We start from the raw sequence: 23,083 nt of genomic DNA, 5'->3' as shown, positions 1-23,083 counted from the left end.
GCAAGAATGTCTGATTTCACTATTAGTGAAACAGGACCCATGCGGTAAATATAAAGAACCAGTCCACCTAAAAAACTGGAGACCCCTTATACTTCAGTGTTGTGATGCCAAAATCCTAGCAAAATGCATAGAATTGAGAAGGTTTTGTTGGATATTATTCATCCTCATCTTTTATTGTTATTTGTACTTTTTCTCCTCAATTGGTAGTTACAGTCTTGTCCCATTGCTGCAAGTTCCCTAAAGACTTGGGAGACGCTAAGGTCGAGAACCATGCGTTCTCTGAAACAGAGCTGACATACAGCTCGCTTAACCCAGAAACCAGCCGCACCTAAGCTGGCGACCGAAGTCAGCTTGTAGGCAACTGGCCCACCAGAAGGAGTTGCTAGAGCGCAATGGAACAAGGAAATACCTTCCAGCCAAACCCTCTCCTAAGCCAGACTACATTGGGGCAATTGTGCCCCGCATCCTGGTCATGGCCGGCTGTGACGCAGCCTGGGATCGAGCCCAGGTGTCTATTGACACCTCAAGCATTGCAATGCGGTGCCTTAGACCTTTGCGCCACTCAGGAGGCCTAAGACAGGTTTTTACATGGGAGATACATTGGCGATAACATAAAAATAATTTCAAATTATTTTTGAACAGGTTTATTTTCTAACAACAGTTTGAATTGAGGTATGTTCCACCTCCTCATTAATTCACATAGAAGTAGCCCATTTCCCTGTTGCGGACAATTTATGTTTGAGGCTTTACTGAGCTGGACCAACTTCTCTCTTCGAAGAGAGCCCAAGCACTTCCCCAGACATATGCAGATATTTGCGCAGTCTTGCACAAACTTCTCCCCCTGGCATATTTTATGGCTAGCGCTGGCATTGCCTTCATTGTTGTTTTCCTTTTCTGTGTATCATGTTGTCATTTCTACTGTAGAATACCGTATGTATGGAGCATAATGTATTTACTGTTTTAGTCACATTTTCAAGTTCTGGTGACAAATCATGCATTCCGATTCTTGGATAGATTGTAATGGGCACATATGATGTATGTAAAATATTATTTTGACAGTAATACTGATGTGTGGCGCCATGTTTCTTGACATTATACAATGCATTCTGAGTGTCATGTCTGTCAGACCAAATATGTTATAACAAAATTAGGTGAAGGGATGGTTCATTCATCTTTCAATTAAACTTCCGGAAGTGAATGAAGAGCAGTGAAAGATGGCAGACAACACACCCCCTTCAACATGCATACTGAAAAAATACCAAACTCATCTTGTTTCCTCTTCTTACCTTTGGTTGACACAACAACAAAAACATGGTGGCACGCACAAACTCCTCATCCTCGGATTACTTTTGATTTTTGGAAAGTGTTTTACTCAATTATTTTGATCAATGGTGAGCTCACCCGTGATGTGATGAATTGTAAATATTAATTGCTATTAGCTAATTCCTATTATGGTTTCTGTCAGCTGCAAGTTAGCTAAATATGACTGGTGGTGTTATGTGAATATTTCCTCATTGAGCGCTAGGACTGATGTAGCCTACATTTTCCAGTTTGGATGATTGTGCTATGCTGTTCATACTTCTGTAAATGTCTGAACATTGCATCAAAAAATAAACTGGTCACACTCAGGACATAACGTTATAAGGACTTGTGTTTGTGCAAAATGTTTCTGTGAAAAAACAGTGTGGCCAGCTCAAACGCTGAATGTTGAGACTGGGCGTTTTCGATAAGCGGTCTAATCATACCTTTTTGAGCATATAATGCAGGGACCACTGTAGAATGATCACTCCCGTGTCTTGGTACAATCTTTGTCAATTATACCTTAAATAGGACTGTTGAAGTTATGTCACACATGTAGTTAACAAAAATATGTGGAAATGTCTACTCTATCCAAAATTGAAATCAACTGATCGCAGGATTACCGCAAAAATGGAGGAGGCAAGTGGAAAGGGGAGAAGGTAAGGAACTTGTCTGTCGGCACTGCATTAAAGACCAAAATTGGCTAAAGAAAATTGTCATGAATAAAAACAATATACCAGTTTAATTTAAGGACCAAAACATTGACAGCTGCAACAACATAGTTGGGAGGAGATTTTGTACTGCCCATATGTAGCAAATTTTGGGGTCGCAGGTTCAGGAATGGCTGAAAAACATTCAACATTTACAGTACCAGTCAAAAGTTTGGACACACCTACTAATTTTATTTATTTTTACTATTTTCTACATTGTGGAATAATAGTTTAGACATCAAAACACATGGAATCATGTAAGGGAAAGGGAAAGGGGGATATCTAGTCAGTTGTCCAACTGTATGTATTCAACTGAAAAGTGTCTTCCGTATTTCATCCAACCCCTCTGAATCAGAGAGGTGCAGGTGCTGCCTTAATCGATATCTATGTGAGTTAACTGCCTTGCTCAGAGACAGAACAACAGATAATTTCCTTGTCAGATTGCAGATTTGATCCAGCAACCTTTTGGTTACTGGCCCAACGTTTTAACCAGTAACCAAAAAAAGTGTTAACCAAATCTAAATATATTTTAGATTGTTCAAAGTAGCCACCCTTTGCCTTGATGTCAGCTTTGCAAACTCTTAGTGACAACAACAGTAAATAATTAGGCAGTCTCGACAGTGCAGGTGATTGCAGGAAAGGTTAAACAGAACAAGTGTTTGGTGGTGGAAGCCCTGTTCCTCCCATTTATGTTAATTCATTAATACATGCAAATACACCCCATTTATGCAAATAAAGCACGTTGTCATGCCCTGGTCTTAGTATTTTGTGTTTTCTTTATTATTTTGGTCAGGCGTGACATGGGTTATTTATGTGGTGTGTTTAGTCTTGGGATTTTTGTAGGTTATGGGATTGTGGTATAGTAGAGTTGTCTAGGTAAGTCTATGGTTGCCTAGAGTGGTTCTCAATCAGAGGCAGGTGTTTATCGTTGTCTCTGATTGGGAACCATATTTAGGCAGCCATATTCTTTGAGTGTTTCGTGGGTGATTGTTCCTGTCTCTGTTTGCAACAGATAGGGCTGTTTCGGTTTTTCACGTTACGTTTATTGGTTTGTATCGTTTGTCTTTATTAAAGATGTATCTAGATAACTACGCTGCATTTTGGTCCTCCTCTCTTTCGACACAAGAAAACCGTAACACATGTATTATTATTTATTTAACGCACAAAAATACCTGATACAAGAAAATGTATACACAGTATAAGTGCATTCTAAGAGAAAATAAGTGCAATTTTACGATAAATTGATTACCTGATTTCCCACCAAAATCATTGAACGACATTCAATATTTGTCCGTGCTAGTAAAATGTTTTATATGCTATAAAACAGTCAATATCTGATGGATTATAACAATTCGAAAAGTTTTAAATATTTTCATCAATTGTCCAACTATTTAATTTAATGGAATTGTTTTAAAACATTTTTAAAATGTAGATGACCATTGTCAAATGTGTGATATAAACAACCCCCATTTTGACGGAGACACACTATGAAAAAAACAACACCCTCCCCTCCTCGCTTTGTCCCTCAGTCTCTCTCTCAGGACAGCAATAAGACACTCAGCCTATTTAGAGCAGACTACCATGTTTGCCCTTATCGGCCCGTCCTATCAAGCCTTCTTTAAAATGGCAGGCGTGAAAGTAAAAGGCCCCCAGGCCCTTTCTCTATCTCTCTCCCTCCTCACTTCTAGATATTGCCCTGTCACTGTAGCGATCCATTAGATCCAGGCAGCTTTTAGCCCTCCCTGCAGACTCGTCCTGACCACTTTTACTGTGACCTCCGCCACCCTCCCTGTTGCCGCCGACAAGCCATAAAAGGCCATAGGTTATAGGGCTGGGTGTGTTGGGTGTGTGTGTTTGTGTGTGTGATATTCTTATGGATCAGACACGTAAAAGAAGATCCCAACAGAGAACAAGGGAATTTCACGGATCCTGGTTAAACAAGTACACATTTGTTCATGTGTGGGTGTCTGCATGTGTGTGGGTGGGTTTTGTTTTCAACACAACCTCAGTCTAATAATTGTAAAGTCTGAGCTTTTTAACCTCTGCTCTCTAAGGGATCCTGAGAGGCCTTCCAATGCTCAGATAGGTACTGAAGCCTGCTCACAGCTCTGTCTCTGATCTCTAACAAGCCTGTAGAGACTGAAAAACTCTGCAGTAAGCTGCAGAGTACACTAAGACATCATGAAGATACTGCATTGATCATTCTAAAACAAGAGAACAATCACATGCAGTGTGCTCATTTAAACAGATACAGAACTATACACCAAAGCTATTTGTCAAGGATATCTATTAGATGCATGGGCACCGCTTGTTGCCAACTGTGTACCTCAGCAATTAAAATCAATGCTAAACACACTAACATACACACACCAAAAACAAAGGGACACCTGAGCCTTTTGTCATCAGCAATGCATATATCACTTAACAAAATTGATCAATTACATCACATAATCTTACCACAGTAAAAACCCAGAAAAACAGTACAAAAACTCAAAAAACACCACTTTTGTGTTATTCTTTGCAGATACAGTATATTGCACAGAAATGTTATTTTAGTAAACAAAAACTGAAACCTAAAATCAAATAAATTACAACAAATATTTAGTAAACTGAAATAAAAAAATTGAAAAAATAGTACGATACTGAAACTATTTTATTATTTTGACTGTAAAACAAACTAAAATCAAATTAAACATAAAATGTTGTTTTTTCCCCTAAAGGGGTTTTCAAGCTGTTTTTATGGGGGTTTCAAGCTTCTAAATCTGACAGGTAAATGCTTCCAGCAGATGGCAATGTTTTAAATGTCTAGCTTCTGCATCACAATCACTTGCTCAGTAGCTAACAGGTAAGAAATCTGAGGATCTGTGCAAAATGTGAACCATAAAGTGCATTTGGAAAGTATTCAGATCCTTTGACTTATTCCACATATTGATATTCTAAAATGTACTAAACATTTTTTTCCCTCATCAATCTACACACAATATCCCATAATGACAAAGCAAAAATAGGTTTAAATATTACATTTACATACACTACCGGTCAAATGTTTTAGAACACCTACTCATTTAAGGGTTTTTCTTAATTTTTTACTTTTTCTACATTGTAGAATAATAGTGAAGACATCTGTTTCCTATTTATTCCTATCCCTAACGTTTCCTATTGAACATACTCCTTTCCGTAAGAAATGTTATAGTAAGATTACATTTTAGGGTATCTGAGGAATAAATTTAAATGTATTTTGACTTGTTGAAACAAAGTTTAGGAGTACATTTTCGGATTTCTTTCTCTGCATGTTGAACGAGTGGATTACTCAAATCGATGGCGCAAACTAAACAGACTTCTGGGATATAAAGAAGGATTTTATTTGATAAAACAACACTACATGTTAAAGCTGGGACCCTTTGGATGACAAATCAGAGGACGATTTTCAAAAATTAAGTGAATATTTAATTGCAATTTGTGAATTTCTGAAACCTGTGCCAGTGGAAAAATATTTTGATCTGAGGTGCATTCCTCAAACAATCGCCTGGCATGCTTTTGTTGTAATAGCTACTGTAAATCGGACAGTGAAGTCAGATTAAAAATAATTTAAGCTTTCAACCAATATAAGACACTTGTTTGTACCAAAATATTCAATATTTATTACATTTAATATAAATATTATATTTAATACTTTATTGAAGCATTTTTGGCAATGATTACAGCCTCGACTCTTCTTGGGTAAGACGCTACATGCTTGGCACAACTGTATTTGGGGAGTGTCTCCCATTCTTCTCTGCAGATCCTCTCAACCTCCCAAGTTCAATGGGGAGCATCGCTGAACAGCAATTTTCAGGTCTCTCCAGAGATGTTTGATCGGGTTAAAGTCCGGGCTCTGGCTCGGCCACTCACAGAGATTCAGAGACTTGTCCCGAAACTACTTGTGCGTTGTCTTGGCTGTGTGCTTAAGGTCTCTGGAGTAGAGGTCGACCGATTATGATTTTTCAACGCCGATACCGATTATTGGAGGACCTAAAAAGCTGATACCGATTAATCAGACAATTTAAAAAATGTTGTGGCTAGCTAGCTAGCAACCCGCTAACTAGCTAACCATTTCACATCGGTTACACCAGCCTAATCCCGGGAGATGATAGGCTTGAAGTCATAAACAGCTCAATGATTGAAGCATTGCGAAGAGCTGCTGGCAAACGCATGAAAGTGCTGTTTGAATGAATGCTTACGAGCCTGCTGATGCCTACCATCGCTCAGTCAGACTACTCTATCAAATATCAAATCAGAGACTTAATTATAACATAATAACACAGCCTTTGGTCATTAATATGGTCGAATCCGGAAACTATCATTTCGAAAACAAACGTTTATTCTCTCAGAGGCTGTGTTATTATATACGGAACCGTTCTGTATTTTATCTAACAGGTGGCATCCCTAAGTCTACATATTGCTGTTACATTGTACAAACTTCAATATTATGTCATAATTATGTACAATTCTGGCAAATTAATTACGGTCTTTGTTAGGAATAAGTGGACTTCACACAGTTTGCAACGAGCCAGGCGCCCGAAACGGCTGCATATAACCTGACTGCTTGCACGGAACGAAGAGAAGTGACACAATTTCCATAATTATAAGAAATTCATCTTAGCAGGCAATATTAACTAAATGTGCAGGTTAAAAAATATATACTAGTGTATTAATTTTAAAGTAAGGCATTGATGTTTATGGTTAGGTTTGGTGCAACGACAGTGCTAAATCATCACCCGTTTGGCAAAGTAGGCTGTGATTTGATGAGAAATTAACAGGCACCGCATTGATTATATGCAACGCAGGACACGCTAGATAAACTAGTAATATCATCAACCATGTGTAGTTAACTAGTGATTATGTGAAGATTGATAGTTATCTATAAGTTTAATGCTAGCTAGCAACTTACCTTGGCTTCTTGCTGCCCTCGCATAACAGGTAGTTAGCCTGCCATGCAGGCTCCTCGTGGAGTGCAATGTAAGGCAGGTGGTTAGGGCATTGGACTAGTAAACGGAAGGTTGCAAAAACAAATCCCAGAGCTGACAAGATAAACATAATAATATGCCATTTAGCAGACGCTTTTATCCAAAGCGACTTACAGTCATGTGTGCATACATTCTACGTATGGGTGGTCCCGGGAATCGAACCCACTACCCTGGCGTTACAAGCGCCATGCTCTACCAACTGAGCTACAGAAGGAAAGAAGGACCACACAATAAACATCTGTTGTTCTGCCCCTGAACAAGGCAGTTATCCCACTGTTCCTAGGCCGGCATTGAAAATAAGAATGTGTTCTTTAACTGACTTGCCTAGTTTAAATGAAGGTGTACATTTTTTTATATATACTGTATATAAAAAAAATACAGATTTCCCATTGTTATGAAAACTTTAAATCGGCCCTAATTAATCAGCCATTCGGATTAATCGGTCGACCTCTACTCTGGAGCAGGTTTTCATCAAGGATCTCTTTGTACTTGGCTATGTTCATCTTTCCCTCAATCCTGACTAGTCTCCCAGTCCCTGCCGCTGAAAAGCATCCCCACAGCATGATGGTGCCATATTTCCATATTTCAAGACATGATTCTTGGCATTCAGACTAAATAGTTAAATCTTGGTTTCATCAGACCAGAGAATAGTTTTTCTCGGTCTGAGAGTCATTTCGTTACCTTCTGGCAAGCTCCAAGTGTGCTGTCATGTGCCTTTTACTAAGGTGTGGCTTCAGTCTGGACACTCTACCTTAAGGGCCTTATTGGTTGAGTGCTGCAGAGATGGTTGTCCTTCTGGAAGGTTCCACAGAGGAACTCTGGAGCTCTTTCAGAGTGACTAATGTCCAATTTGTTGAATTTACACAGGTGGACTCCAATCAGGTTGTAGAAACATCACAAGGATGATCAATGGAAACAGGATGCACCTGAGCTCAATTGTTCGAGTCTCGTAGCAAAGGGTCTGAATACTTATGTACTGTAATTATGGGGTATTGTGTGTAGATTGATTTTTTACATTTATTTCATTTCAGAATAAGGATGTAACATAACAAAATGTGGAAAAGGGGAAGGGGTCTGAGTACTTTCCGAATGCACTCTACTAGAGGTCGACCGATTAATCAGAATCGGAAATCAGTATTTTTGGGCGCCGATATGCCGATTTAAATTTTTTTTTTATATATATTTTATTTTTTATTTTTTTAATGTTATTTATTTATTTTTATAATACCTTTATTTAACTAGGCAAGTCAGTTAAGAACACATCCTTATTTTCAATGACAGCCTAGGAACGGTGGGTTAACTGCCTCGTTCAGGGGCAGAACGACAGATTTTCACCTTGTCAGCTCGGGGGATCCAATCTTGCAACCTTACAGTTAACTAGTCCAACGCAATAACGACCTGCCTCTCTCTCATTGCACTCCACAAGGAGACTGCCTGTTACGCGAATGCAGTAAGCCAAGGTAAGTTGCTAGCTAGCATTAAACTTATCTTGTAAAAAACAATCAATCATAATCACTAGTTAACTACAAATGGTTGATGATATTACTAGATATTATCTAGCGTGTCCTGCTTTGCATATAATCTGACTGAGCAAACAAGCATACAAATTTCTAAGCATCTGACTGGGCGGTGGTGGGCAGAAGCAGGCGCATAAACATTCATTCAAACTGCACTTTCGTGCGTTTTGCCCACTAGCTCTTCATTGTGCATCAAGCATTGCGCTGTTTATGACTTCAAGCATATCAACTCCCGAGATTAGGCTGGTGTAACTGAAGTGAAATGGCTAGCTAGCTAGCACGCGCAAATAGCGTTTCAAACGTCACTCGCTCTTCATGGGTAACGCTTCTTCGAGGGTGGCTGTTGTCGTGTTGTGTTGCTGGTTCGAGCCCAGGAGCGAGGAGAGGGATGGAAGCTATACTGTTACGCTGGCAATACTAAAGTGCCTATAAGAACATACAATAGTCAAAGGTTAATGAAATACAAATGGTATAGAGGGAAATAGTCCTATAATTCCTATAATAACTACAACCTAAAACTTCTTACCTTCTTAATTGTCATATTACAAATAAATAAATAAAAATCGGCTGATTAATCGGTATAGTCCTTTTTTTGGTCCTCCAATAATCGGTATCGGTATAGGCGTTGAAAAATCATAATCGGTTGACCTCTACACTCTACTTGTCACGCCTTGGTCATTGTATTTTGTGTTTTCGTTATATATTTGGTCAGGCCAGGGTGTGACATGGGTTTATGTTATTGTATTTTCGTATTGGGGTTTGTAGTATTTGGGATCACGGCTGATTAGGGGTGTTGTATAGGCTTGGCTGCCTGAGGCGGTTCTCAATCAGAGTCAGGTGATTCTCATTGTCTCTGATTGGGAACCGTGTTTAGGTAGCCTGGTTTCGCTTTGTATTTCGTGGGTGATTGTTCTTGTCTCTGTGTGTATCACCAGATAGGCTGTAATTAGATTTCACATTCCGTTTGTTGTTTTGTATTTTGTAATAGTTATTTCATGTATCGCTTTCTTCATTAAAGACATGAGTAACCACCACGCTGCATTTCGGTCCGACTCTCTTTCGACAAACGAAGAACGACGTTACACTACTGTAGGCGTGAGCAATGGCGCAAGCAAAATGTAACCCCTGTATAGGATTGTTTAGAGTACATTGCTCGAAAGGACAACAGAAAATGTATTGTAGTGTCAGAAGATGGCAGTGTGTGTGGAACAGAGAAAAAAGGGAAAAACCCAACAAACCTCAAAGTTCATCTTAATAGCACCCACAAAGATTCATACAAACAACTTTCCCGATAATTACAAGGTGAGACAGCCACCAGCTATTAGTAGCTGCATGTCAACGGCAACGATAGCACAACGAAATGTAGCAGTTTGCATGACAGGTTGCCGTGTTTCTGCTCTTAAGTCAAATGAGTAAAAAAGTAGCACTGGTTAATTTATTCATTGAGTCTGGCATGTCCACGAGACCGTGAGATGAGCCAGCCATCAGAAAATTCAACCAAACACTTGATCCCAAATGTAAAACTCCTTTTACTGCTAGACTAAATGGGTTGATTACTTTGCAAATGGATACAGTAACCCAGAAAGTTAAGGAGATTCAGAAAGAGGCATGAAATATAACCCTGTGGGTAGACAGATGGAGCATGAAAGGACTGACTGCTTCCTTTATGAGCATATCAGCCAGCTTCTATCACCCCTCCTCCAACAAGGCACAGCATGCGTTGTTCAACCTCCATAGGATTTAGCATCCACACACCAGAGAGGTAATTGACCGCACATTGACAACCAGACCGCACATTGGACACATGGGACATCCAGAGGAGAAGATCCTACTCGTCGCAACTGACAATGGGCTGAACAAAGTCAAGGCTATCAAGCTATTACAGAACAGCCAAGAGCAGTGTTGTAAAATAACTACAGTGCCATCAGAAAGTATCCATACCCCTTGACTTATTCCACATGTTGTTGTGTTCAGACTGAATTTCTCTCCAATCTACACACACCACATAATGACAAAGTGAAAACATGTTTTTAGAAATGTTTGCAAATGTATTGAAAATGAAATGCAGAAATATGTAATTTACGTAAGTATTCATACCCAATCGTCAATACCTGTACTTGAAGCACCTTTAGCAGAGATTACAGCTGTAGAGTGTCCTGTAGAGAGTCCTTCTGGGTAAGTCTCTAAGAGCTTTCCACAACTGGATTGTGCAACATTAGCTCATTATTATTTTCTAAATTCTTCAAGCTGTCAAATTGGTTGTCGATCATTGCTTGACATTTTCAGGTCTTGCAATAGATTTTCAAGTAGATTTAAGTCAAAACTAACTCAGCCACTTAAGAACATTAACTGTCTTCTTGGTAAGCAACTCCAGTGTAGATTTAGCCTTGTGTTTTAGGTTATTGTCTTGCTGAAAAGTGAATTAATCTCACAGTATCTGATGGAAAGTTGAATTAGGTTTTCTTCTATGTTTTTGCCTTTGCTTGGCTCTGTTCTGTTTCTTATTATTTTTATTCTGAAAAACTCCCCCAGTCCTTAACGATTACAAGCATAACAATAACATGATGCCGCCACCACTATGCTTGAAAATATGTAGAGTAATGTGTTGTACATTTGCCCCAAAAATGACACTTTGTATTCAGTACAAAAATCAAATTGCTTTGCCACGTTTTTCAGTATTACTTTAGTGCCTTGCTGAAAACAGGATACATGTTTTTGAATATTTGTATTCTGTACAGGCTTCCTTCTTTTACTCTGACAATGAGATTAGTGGAGTGGAGTAACTATACTGAACCAGAATATAAACGCAACATGCAACAATTTCAAAGATTGTACTGAGTTACAGTTCATATAAGGAAATCAGTCAATTTAAATTAATTAATTAGGCCCTAATCTATGGATTTCACACAGGGGCGCAACTTTGGTTTTAGAAGTGTGGGGGGACATAACCTGGCCCAAAATTGTGTTGGCCATCTAAAGCTAATTTTCTGCATTTCTACACAATTCAATTTGCAGTCTCTATTTATAACAACAAAAAGTAAGCAAAAATGCATGCAGTCATCAAGCTAGTTAAGAGACCATTTTAAAATATGTTTAAGTGATTGATAAGACTGAACTAGTTCAAAGGTAATTCAATAGTCAATATTGAGTTGCACATTTAACCAATAGCCTAACAAATCTCTTTAAAAACTTTTGATTGTCTATATCAAATTTCAACCAGACCGCACAGCCAGCCCGAGCCGCATGCAAGTCCAACCCCCACTAGTCTAGTACATAACTCAACTCTCTCCCAAACAATTTCGTCCCCACCACCTTTTTTTATTCCTAAGGGAAAGGTTTGGAAACAAAAGTAAAATAAAAACATTGTAAAATAAAAACACATACACCTCAAATATACATTAACACACAAACAGCAAATCGTCCATATAATTAATATCATGGGGCTATAGATTTAAGCTTAAACTGCTGTTCTGTAGCTACTGTAGATCTACCCATCAACTCAAGATGGAACTTTGTATCATTCACTGATATTATGTACTGCAAAATTCCCCTGAGCTCCATAGACTGGTCTTCCCTGGCTGTCTGACCCTGCTCGGACACCTGTCACCATCTCCTAAGAAATTATGAGCATAGTGTTGTGTACTGACTGTGCACCATGACAGTGAAGCCTGTAGAGATGTTTATTACTGTCAGTGTGAAAAGTTTGGAATTAGCAAGGGTAACTGACAGATTAATAATGTTACATTGCTAGCTATGCTGACTAGTAAAAACTCACATTAAACATCAAAATATCGGTCTTCAATTGTTTGGCCTCTGGTTTCATTATTTTGATTCTAGTGTGATTGAGGCTAAAATAATAGCTAACATTAGCCAACTTTTGACCAGCTCACTCTCTAACCGTACATCAACCAAGTTAATTTACTTCTGTTGAAACGGGACAAAACAAAGGCTACAAAACATTTCCATACAAAAAAACAGCTGTTAGATAGTAATAAAAGCCCCCTCATATCGTTATCTGACAGATAGCTAGAGGCTAAAGCTGATCTGGCTGTGGTAGCTAGCTACAGTCAAGAGGGGATGAAAAATGAGCTAAAGTTAAGTAAATGTCATCTACAATACTGTAGCTACTGAGAATAAACAGTAGTTTAGTTAAACAGCAGTTACCTTATCAGCTACCTCATCCAACTAAAGACTATTCAGTTTCTGCTCAGCTTGCTTTTAGGAGCAAGAGTGCAACACATACTCACTGACAGCAGCAGCCTATGTTCAACTCTCCTATGCTGGTCCAGCCAGCCTTCCAGAAGCTTTACCTTCACACAGTCTGTCCGCCCGCTATGTGGTGTCCACAGTGGTCTAAATACAACAGTCTGAAAATACCAAACAACCAACTCGACCACTCTGAGGCTTCCACATGGTCCTTAAGCACACCGTTGCCGCTTTTTGTATCACACTGCAATAATTAAACTGTGTGGGGGGGGGGGGGGCAAAAATGCTATTTCAGAATGTGGGGGGGACATAACCCCCGTCCCCAGTGAAAGTTGTGCCCCTGATTTCACGTGAATATGCCTTGGAGGGCACTGAGGAGCCAGGCCCAACCAATCAGAATAAGATTTTCCCCACAAAAGGGCTTCATTACAGACAGAAATACTCCTCAGAAAAACTCCTTGTTACATTTCCAATGTTTAGCAGAACAGCAACATTTTCCAATTCATGCACTTAACAAGAGAACGTCCCCAGTCATCTGATCTGGCGGACTCACTAAACATAAATGCTTCGTTTGTAAATGATGTCTGAGTGTTGGAGTTTGCCCCTGGCTATCCGTAAATTTAAAAAACAAGAACATTTTGCCGTCTGGTTAGCTTAATATAATTTTTTTTTAATGATTTGTACTTTTACTTTTGATACTTAAGTATACTGAACAGATATATCAACACAACGTGTAAAGTGTTGGCTCCATGTTTCACGAGCTGAAATAAAAGATCCTAAAAATGTTCCATATGCACAAAGAGCTTATTTCTCTTAAAAGTTCAGCACAAATTTGATTATATCCCTGTTAGTAAGCATTTCTCCTTTGCCAAGATAATCCATCCACCATCCACCTTATTAAAACGTACGATCCTTACACAGGTACACCTTATGCTGGGGACAATATAAGGCCACTCTAAAATGTACAGTTTTGTCACACAACACAATGCCAAATATGTCTGACTGCAAGAATGTCCACCAAAGCTGTTTCCAGATAATTGAATGTTCATTTCTTTACCATAAGCTGCCTCCAACGTCGTTTTAGAGAATTTGGCAGTGCGTCAAACTGACCATCACAACCGCAGACCATGTGCCACCAGCGGGATCATCTGAGACCAGCCACCTGGACAGCTGATGCAACTGAAGAGTATTTCTGTCTGTAATGAAGCCCTTTGGTGGGGGAAAACTCATCCCGATTGGCTGGGCCTGGCTCCCCAGTGGGTGGGAAAATCCATAGATTAGGGCCTAATTTATTTATTTCAATTGACCGATTTCCTTATTTCCTGTAACTCAGTAAAATCTTTGAAATTGCTCAGTATATATTTTAGACATTACATTGACTTTTGATACTTAAGTATATTTATAACCAAATGCTTTTAGACTTTTACTGAAGTCGTTTTTTTACTAGATGCCTTTCACTTATACTCGAGTCATTTTCTATTAAGGCATCTTTACTTTTACTCAAGTATGACATTTGGGTACTTTTTCCACACTGGGCAAGAGAATACCCATGACCAACTCCAACCAGAGTTGTGGCGGCAGGGTAGCCTAGTGGTCAGAATGTTGGACTAGTAACTGGAAGGTTGCAAGTTTAAATCCCCGTGCTAGCAAGGTACAAATCTGTCCTTCTGTCCCTGAACAGGCAGTTAACCCACTGTTCCTAGGCCGTCATTGAAAATAAGATTTTTTTCTTAACTGACTTGCCTTGTTAAATAAAGGTTAAAAAAAATAGCTTTGAACGGTGCGGCAGAAATGTCATGAAACTTAATCAAACCATGACAATTATGCTTTTAAATCCAAGTCACAGATTGATTTTTAATTTAAACTTCTTAAGTTCTTAAACTTCTTAAGCTCATTTGTACTCCTGAATTTATGTACTACTGCCCCCCAGTGGCAAGTGACATCGCCCCAAAAAACTAACTATAGGCCTACAACACATAAATGGCTTCTAGACTCCCACACACAAGGCTACATTCTGTCTCTAACACAAAAAAATAAAGCCATATACGAAATAGAAATTAATTTATGAAACCCAAACTAAATAAAAACAACATCAAGTCTGAAAACGAACTGAAACTAAACTGAATTTTAACAAAAAAAATATGTATATATATATATATATATATATAAATATTCCATATTCTTCTGGGGGATTTTTAGCACGCAACACTAAATTGAATCACATTGCGAGGAATGCAATTTGGGTTTACATTAACAACCATTGTTATCAAAGGTGTCAGCATGTGTTGAGCCAAGTGGCAGGGGTGCTGGGGCCAGGCACCAGAGTGGGCAGGGCTTGCATAAGGGACTCTAATTGGGGAGGTGTGGTGGGTACCTTGGCCAGCTGGTACTGCAACTCAGGGGAGAGGTTTAGCGAAGACGGTGCCAGTGGTTATGAATAAGGGGTGTAACGTCCCTCCGCCAAGCGGCCAGCCTCAATGCTGGGCTATTTTGATTCTGCCCGAGCAGTTTACTACTTACTTCTGCCCATCTCCATCCCCGTCCCGACACTGTGATCCACTGTGATGATGCAAACTTACACAATGAAGAGAATCTCTTCCACACAGACCTAGTGACCATTGCCCTCACCTCCACAAATCACCATGCTTCGCTCACTTTCTCCCTCTTACATCATGGTCCAATCCACCTACTCATTCGGTTAGAGACTGTAAATGTTTGGCTCTTGCTGTGATGTGAAAAGCTGAATATTCATGGTTCCCAGAAGCAACAATCAACCAGTACCTGGCCTGGCCAAGGCACCACTTAGACCAAGGCAGAACATAGCTGCATGATTTCTCTGACTGGCCTTTCCTCGCTTTAGAGGAGCTCAGAACAGTAATAATAGTAATACTAATAATAAAAAACTAAAGAAATGAAAATGAAAAACTGAACAATAGGATTCAAAACAACATCAGACTAAACAAAAAGCCGAATAAAGAACGGGGTGGACTTAAAGAATGGAAAGAGTGTGATGTATGGGACGGTTAGGGCTTTGGATACAAACCCGGTTTAGGGTAAGGAGTAGCTGCTCAGTATGGTGAAGAGAGGAGTGTCTTTGTTGTGTATTTCTTTGCTTGTCTGTGTGTGTGTTTGTGTGTGTGTGTGTGTGTGTGTGTGTGTATGTGGGGGGGGGGGGAGTTAAGGGTAGGCATTATCAAAGAAGTGATGCTTTAGGAGGGACTGAAAGATAGTGATGGACTCCAAGTCACAGATGTCTGGAGGGAGGGAGTTCCAGAGCCAACAGTAGGAGCAGTAGGAGCCAAACATTACATCTGGAGTAAACCTGGTACCATGCCTACGGAGAAGCATGGTGGTGGCAGCATCATGCTGTGGGGATGTTTTTCAGCAGCAGGGACTGGGAGACTAGTCGGGATCAAGGGAAAGATGAACGGAGCAAAGTACAGATATCCTTGATGAAAACCTGCTCCAAAGCATTCAGGACCTCAGACTGGGGCAAAGGTTCACCTTCCAACAGGACAACGACCCTAAGCACACAGCCAAGACAAAGCAGGAGCGGCTTCGGGACAAGTCTCTGAATGTCCTTGAGTGGCCCAGCCAGAGCCCGGACTTGAACCCGATCTAACATCTCTGGAGAGAACTGAAAATAGCTGTGCAGCAACACTCCCCTTCCAACCTGAAAGAGCTTGAGAGAACCTGCAGGGAAGAATGGGAGACACTCCCGAAATACAGGTGTGCCAAGCTTGTAGCGTCATACCCAAGAATACTCGAGGCTGTAATTGCTGCCAAAAGTGCTTCAACTAAGTACTGAGTAAAGGGTCTGAATACTCATGTAAATGTAATATTTCAGTATTTTTTGTATACACTTGCAAAAATTTCACAAAAACTGTTATCACTTTGTCATTATGTGATATTGTGTGTAGATTGAGCAAAAACATATTTTATCCAATTTAGAATAAGGCTGTAACGTAACAAAATGTGGAAAAAGTCGAGGGGTCTGAATACTTTCCAAATGCACTATTTGAAAACCATTGACAAAACCTGATCTCACCATGTAATGTAGGGCAGAGGAAATAAGGAAACACGTGAATCTGTCTTCAGTTACGACTTTTCCATATGCCATTGGCTCTTTGTTAGTCAGCGTTGGTCCCTAGCTTTAGCACAGCAGTTAGCTGAGAATTACTTTCTGAGGTGTAGCTTTCCTCATGGTGGATTTGTACGAGAGCTGAAAGCAGCTCCACCACTTAAATGCTACTCCTCATGTCACAATGCGAGGCTAAATTATCTTCCCCCACTAGCTGTCACATTAAAGTAATTTTAATTATAGTTCCTAGACATGGATTAAATAAGTCTGCCCCCAGTGATGACTGTAGGGAAGCATTTCAAGCACTTCACTCCACCTGCTTTAACATCTTTGATTTGATTGTAAACTCCTCATCTCTCTTTCTCTCTTTGACTTGAGATGTTGGGGGAAGTCTCTCAGATGAGGTTTTAAGGGGCTTGATACACACATTATCTTACTAGTGCACACCTGCATTCAGCATCTGCAACAATTAGGTAACAACGGGCATTCAGTATCTTATTTGTACAACGTGCTCCGTTAACAAAAGGATACAATAGCACTGCATTTGAAGTGAACTGGCACATATACAGCCACACACAAAAGCCAATTTGGTTTACCTGTCCCACCTGTGCAGCTCTATCTTGTTCCTATACAGTGCTTGAACTTTACCTCGCAAGGGATTCTTCTGTACTCCCCTCACACAGAACGACTTTTGAGTAAGGCGCCTTTTACAGAAGGACTAGCAAAGCTGCCAAAATGTACTGGTACCAATGTTGTTTGCTAACCCTACTGCCTCCCCCTCCCCTCACAGTCTCGCTGTGAAACTCTGTTCAATAGCATTCCTTTCTTACAGATCACAAAAGGAGAAAACAGTGCCCTGCCAGACAAATTGGATTCACCTAGCATCAAGCCGAATCTGGAGACAAAACAAACATGGCAGAAAAGATACAGCTACTATGTTCATTCTTCTTCAGTAGCAGGCACACTGTGTCCTAAAACAGTGGTTCCTAAACCTCTCCTCGGACCTCCAGACGTTTCATCATTTTGTTGTTGCCATGAACTAGCTCACCTTATTCATTTAGTCAAGGGTTTGATAATTAGTTTGAATCAGATGGGCTAGTTCTGGAATAGATCAAATACATGGAACAGTTGTGGCTCCCCAGGAGAGTTTTGAGAGACACTCTCTTAAAAGACCACATCTGTTCTACTGGTATTTCTTATTATTCGTGGTTTTATTCCAATCCGATTTTCCATGGGGACAGAGACGTCCCAGTGCTCTATCTTGATGCCAGTTTGCTGTTCTTTTAGCTCAGTCTGGTACTTAACATAGAGGGGAACAAAAATAATAATAATTACAAATATATTTTTGGAGCAGCAATATGGGAGCTACAACAAAACATAAAAGGAGCGTCTATAGACCTGCTTCAAGCCTCCAGACATGACAGGGCTGTACATTTCTGATAGCGCATTTCCGCTAATACAGGACTACTTTAGTGAGAAAATACCGTAAATAAATCCATTAGTAAAACTTTTTTTTATTACACATTTTTTATTCAGATTTTTCAGAGGGTGCTGTAGCACCCTCAGCACCCCTACTTCCCGCAGCTACGCAATCAGCGATCCCACTATATGCTGGCAAAATGAGTAGAATTGCAGCATACATACTTTAAACTACAACATCTTCTCCACGCCCCATGGCAAAATGTGTAGAATTGCAGGAGATTACAAAATTCCACTTAGGTCCCCAAAAGGGTTAGGGATGGCTCTGACTGCAGGTGTGGGTAAGGATACGGGTACGTAGACCAGCGAGCCACTGTGGCCCCTCATGATGAGTTCAGATTTTGTCCCAATCAAAGTTTCCCATCCCTGGTTTAGTCTGAACTAATGTTATGCAACACAACAAAACACAAAATCATAAATCATCCACCAGAACATGGAAAAACACAACATAATCTTCTCATTCCAATTTCCTCTGATATGTGTTAGCCGAATGAGGCCGAGCTAAAATGTCTGCCACTTTTGTAATTGCCTTCATTAACACTGCATGATTCTCACAAATGTGCCACGATGCAAATGCCCCATGACACACACACACACACACACACACACACACACACACACACACACACACACACACACACACACACACACACACACACACACACACACACACACACACACACACACACACACACACACACACACACACACACACACACACACACACACACACACTGCACATTTGCACCTTATCAGGGAGCAATGATCCTCCATCATGATAATTATCATAATGGCAATAAAGTGATTACATCTCTGTGATGCAGCTAGATATGTCAATATGGAATAGGCCTGTAATAATTGAGGAAGCTGAGCTATTGTTGGATCAGAATTTAGATGACAATTGCAATACCTTTTGGAAACAAAACACGTTTTATGAGGATCCACCCAAATAATTTGGGCTCCTGTATCCCTTCACAGCATTATAAGGCTGCATTGAGACAATGACTTATCAATGACGCAAGCCCAGCTCAATGAATCCCTCCCATTAGGGATTAAGTAACCTAAATTATGTAAGTAACCTAATTTAATGTCCCTCTAACTTCCCTGAATGCCTGCTGATCCTGCAGCTATTGTATGCAGTAAGCATGTGCCTATGAACCAGAGTTATACTGTTAACACTGAGCCATTGTGTCCTGGCAGGAAGTCCACTGTGTGCAGCTCTCCCTGCACTAACATACACTACCAGTCAAAAGTTTTAAAACAACTAATCATTCAAGGGTTGTTCAAGGGCTGTTCTTGTAATAATGTGGACTTGATCTTTTACCAAATACCCACCACCCAACACACACACATACCTTGTCACAACACAACTGGTTGGCTCAAACACACTAAGAAGGAAAGAAATTCCACAAATGAACTTTTATGAAGCTTCACCTGTTAATTGAAATGCATTCCAGGTGACTACCTCATGAAGCTGGTTGTGAGAATGCCAAGAGTGAGCAAAGCTGTCATCAAGGCAAAGGGTGGTTATTTGAAGAATCTCAAATATTAAATAGATGTTTTATTTGTTTAACACTTTTTTGGTTACTAAATGATTCCATGTGTGTTATTTCATAGTTTTTATGTCTTCACTATTAGTCTACAAAGTAGAAAATAGTAAAAATAAATAAAAACCCTTAAATGAGTGGGTGTTCTAAAACCTTTGACCGGTAGTGTAAATAACATGAGCATGTCTACTTCCCAGTAAAGCAATGAAAACAATCAAGCATCTCAGAAAAGGGCAAAAAAAATTGCCCACGTTAACATATGTAGCTTAAGAAACAAGGTTCATGAAATTAACAACTTGCTAGTAACAGATGACATTGATATTCTGACTATCTTTGAAACTCACTTCAATAATACCTTTGATGATACAGTGGTAACAATACAAGGTTATAACATCTACAGAAAATCCAATGGTTGAGGTGTCGCTCTTTATATTTAGAACCACATTCCTTTAAAGCATAGACAGGATCTCATGTTAAATACTGTTAAAGTAATATGGCTGCAGGTGCATCTGCCTCACCTAAAGCCCATTCTTGTGGAAAGCTGCTATAGACCACCAAGTGCTAACAGTCAGTATCTGGATAATATGTGTGAAATGCTTGATAATGTATGTGATATCAACAGAGAGGTATATTTTCTGGGAAATTTAAATATTGATTGGCTCTATTTATGCTGGACATCTAAAGGATGTGAAACGGCTGGCTTAGTTAGCGGTGTTGCGCACTAAATAGCATTTCAATCGGAGACGTCACTTGCTCTGAGACCTTGAAGTAGTAGTTCCCCTTGCTCTGCAAGGGCCATGGCTTTTGTGGAGCGATGGGTAACGATGCTTCGTGGGTGACTGTTGTTGATGTGTGCAGAGGGTCCCTGGTTCGCGCCCGGGTATGGGCGAGGGGACGGTCTAAAGTTATACTGTTACACCCACTCAAGAAAAATCTTCAAACTGTAACCAGTGCCTGCAACCTGGTTTAGGTTATCAGTCAACCTATCAATCAATCAATCAATCAATCAATCAAATGTATTTATAAAGCCCTTCTTTTCATCAGCTGATGTCACAAAATGCTATAGAGAAACCCAGCCTAAAATCCCAAACAGCAAGCAATGCAGGTATAGAAGCACTACCAGGGTAGTTACAAACAGCACAGGAATGAAATCATCAACATGTATTGATCACAACATGCTAAATGCTAAATGCTGCAGAAATTTCTTTGAAAGCAGGGTCTAGATCCATCGGATGTAGTGATCACAATATAGTAGCCATTTCTAGGAAAACCTGAGTTCCAAAGGCTGTGCCTAATACAGTTTAGAAGAGGTCATACAGTACAAGAAGTTTTGTAGTGATTCCTATGTTGTTGATGTAAATAATATTTGGTGGTTTGTGGTGTGTAATGAGGAGAAACCAGACGCTGCACTTGACACATTTATGAAATTGCTTATTCCAGTTACTAATAAGCATGCACCTATTAAGAAAATGACTGTAAATCTGTTAAATCCCCATGGATTGATGAGGAATTGAAAAATTGTATGGTTGAGCGGGATGTGGCAACATGGAATGGCAAATAAGTCTGGCTGCACAACCGATTGGAATATATACTGTAAATTGAGAAATCATGTGACTAAACTGAATAAAAAGTAGAAGAAACTATACTAAGAAGAAAACAAAAATGATATAAAGAATGATATTAACAAGCTCTGGAGCATCTTAATTGAAATGTTGGGCAAAATGGAAAACTCAGCTCCATCAATAATTCAATCAGATGGCTCATTCATCACAAAACCCACTGATATTGTCAATTACTTTAATGTTTTTTCATTGGCAAGGTTTACAAACTTAGGCATGACATGCCAGTAACAAACACTGACACTACACATCCCAAGTATAAGTGATTATGAAAGACAAGCAATGTAATTTTGAATTTGGTAAAGTGTGGAAGAGGTAAAAAAAGGACTTTTGTCTATCAACAATGACAAGCCACCCGGGGTCTGACAACTTGGATCAAGTCTTCGATATAAGCCGACTAGAAAGTGTGCGCCCTCCGGCCTGGAGGGAAGCAAAAGTCATTCAGCTACGTAAGAATATTAAAGCCCCCTTTACTGGCTCAAATAGTCGACCAATCAGCCTGTTACCAAGCCTTAGTTAACTCTTGGAGGGTGATGTTTGACCAACTATAATGGTATTTTACAGTAACCAAGTTGACAACAGACTTTCAACATGCTTATTGGGAAGGACATTCAACAAGCACAGCACAGACAAATTACTGATGATTGGCTGAGAGAAATTCATGATAAAAAGATTGTGGTTGGCTGTTTTGTTAGGCTTCAGTGCGGCTTTTGACATTATCGATATTAGTCTGCAGCTGAAAACGTATGTGTTATGGCTTGACGCCACCTGCTATATTGTGGATAAAGAGTTACCTGCCTCTCCAAAATAAATTCCCCACGGCAGCTGTCAAATCCCCTTCATTTTACATTTTTGAGTAAAGCCAGTGTGTCTATGTGGATGACTTAACACTAAACGCATCAGCTATTACAGCGACTGAAATGACTGCAACACTTAAACAAAGAGCTGGAGTTAGTTTCAGAATGGGTGGCAAGGAATAAGTTAGTCCTAAATATAAAAACAAAAAAATAGAAGCATTGTATTTGGGACAAATCATTCACTAAACCCTAAACCTAAACTAAATCTTGTAATGAATAATGTGGAAATTGAGCATGTTGAGGTGACTAAACTGCTTGGAGTAACCCTGGATTGTAAACTGTCATGGTCAAAAATGTTGATAAAACAGTAGCTAAGATGGGGAGAAGTATGTCTATAAAAAAGCGATGCTCTGCCTTCATAACAACACTATCAACAAGGCAGGTCCTACAGGCCCTAGTTTTGTCGCACATGGACTACTGTTCAGTCATGTGGTCAGGTGCCACAAGGACTTAGGAAAATTACAATTGATTAAGGACAGGGCAACACGGTTGGCCCTTAAATGTACACGGAGAGCTAACATTAATGACATGCATGTCATTCTCTCCTGGCTCAAAGTGGAGGAGAGACTTGACTTCATCACTACTTGTTTTTGTAAGAAGTGTTCACAAGCTGAATGCACAGAGGTGTCTGTTTAAACTACTAGCACACAACTCGGACACCCATGTACACCCCACAAGACATGTCACCAGAGATCTCTTCACAATCCCCATGTCCAGAACAGACAATGGGAAAAATAACACTACTACATAGAGCCATGACTA

The 23,083-nt window shown here is 39.8% G+C and overlaps 1 protein-coding gene across 2 annotated transcripts in view; it reads right to left on the bottom strand.

Annotated features, from left to right (window-relative positions):
• The window catches only part of LOC124038280 (glutamate receptor ionotropic, delta-1-like), a 446,412-nt gene that overhangs the window by 320,790 nt on the left and 102,539 nt on the right, over positions 1–23,083 (bottom strand). The gene's annotated exons all lie outside the window — the stretch shown is intronic.

This window comes from Oncorhynchus gorbuscha, linkage group LG06 (assembly GCF_021184085.1).
Source record: "Oncorhynchus gorbuscha isolate QuinsamMale2020 ecotype Even-year linkage group LG06, OgorEven_v1.0, whole genome shotgun sequence".
Lineage (NCBI taxonomy): Eukaryota > Metazoa > Chordata > Actinopteri > Salmoniformes > Salmonidae > Oncorhynchus > Oncorhynchus gorbuscha.
Note: the sequence above shows the minus strand (reverse complement) of the source record. Positions and strands in the feature narration are given on the sequence as shown.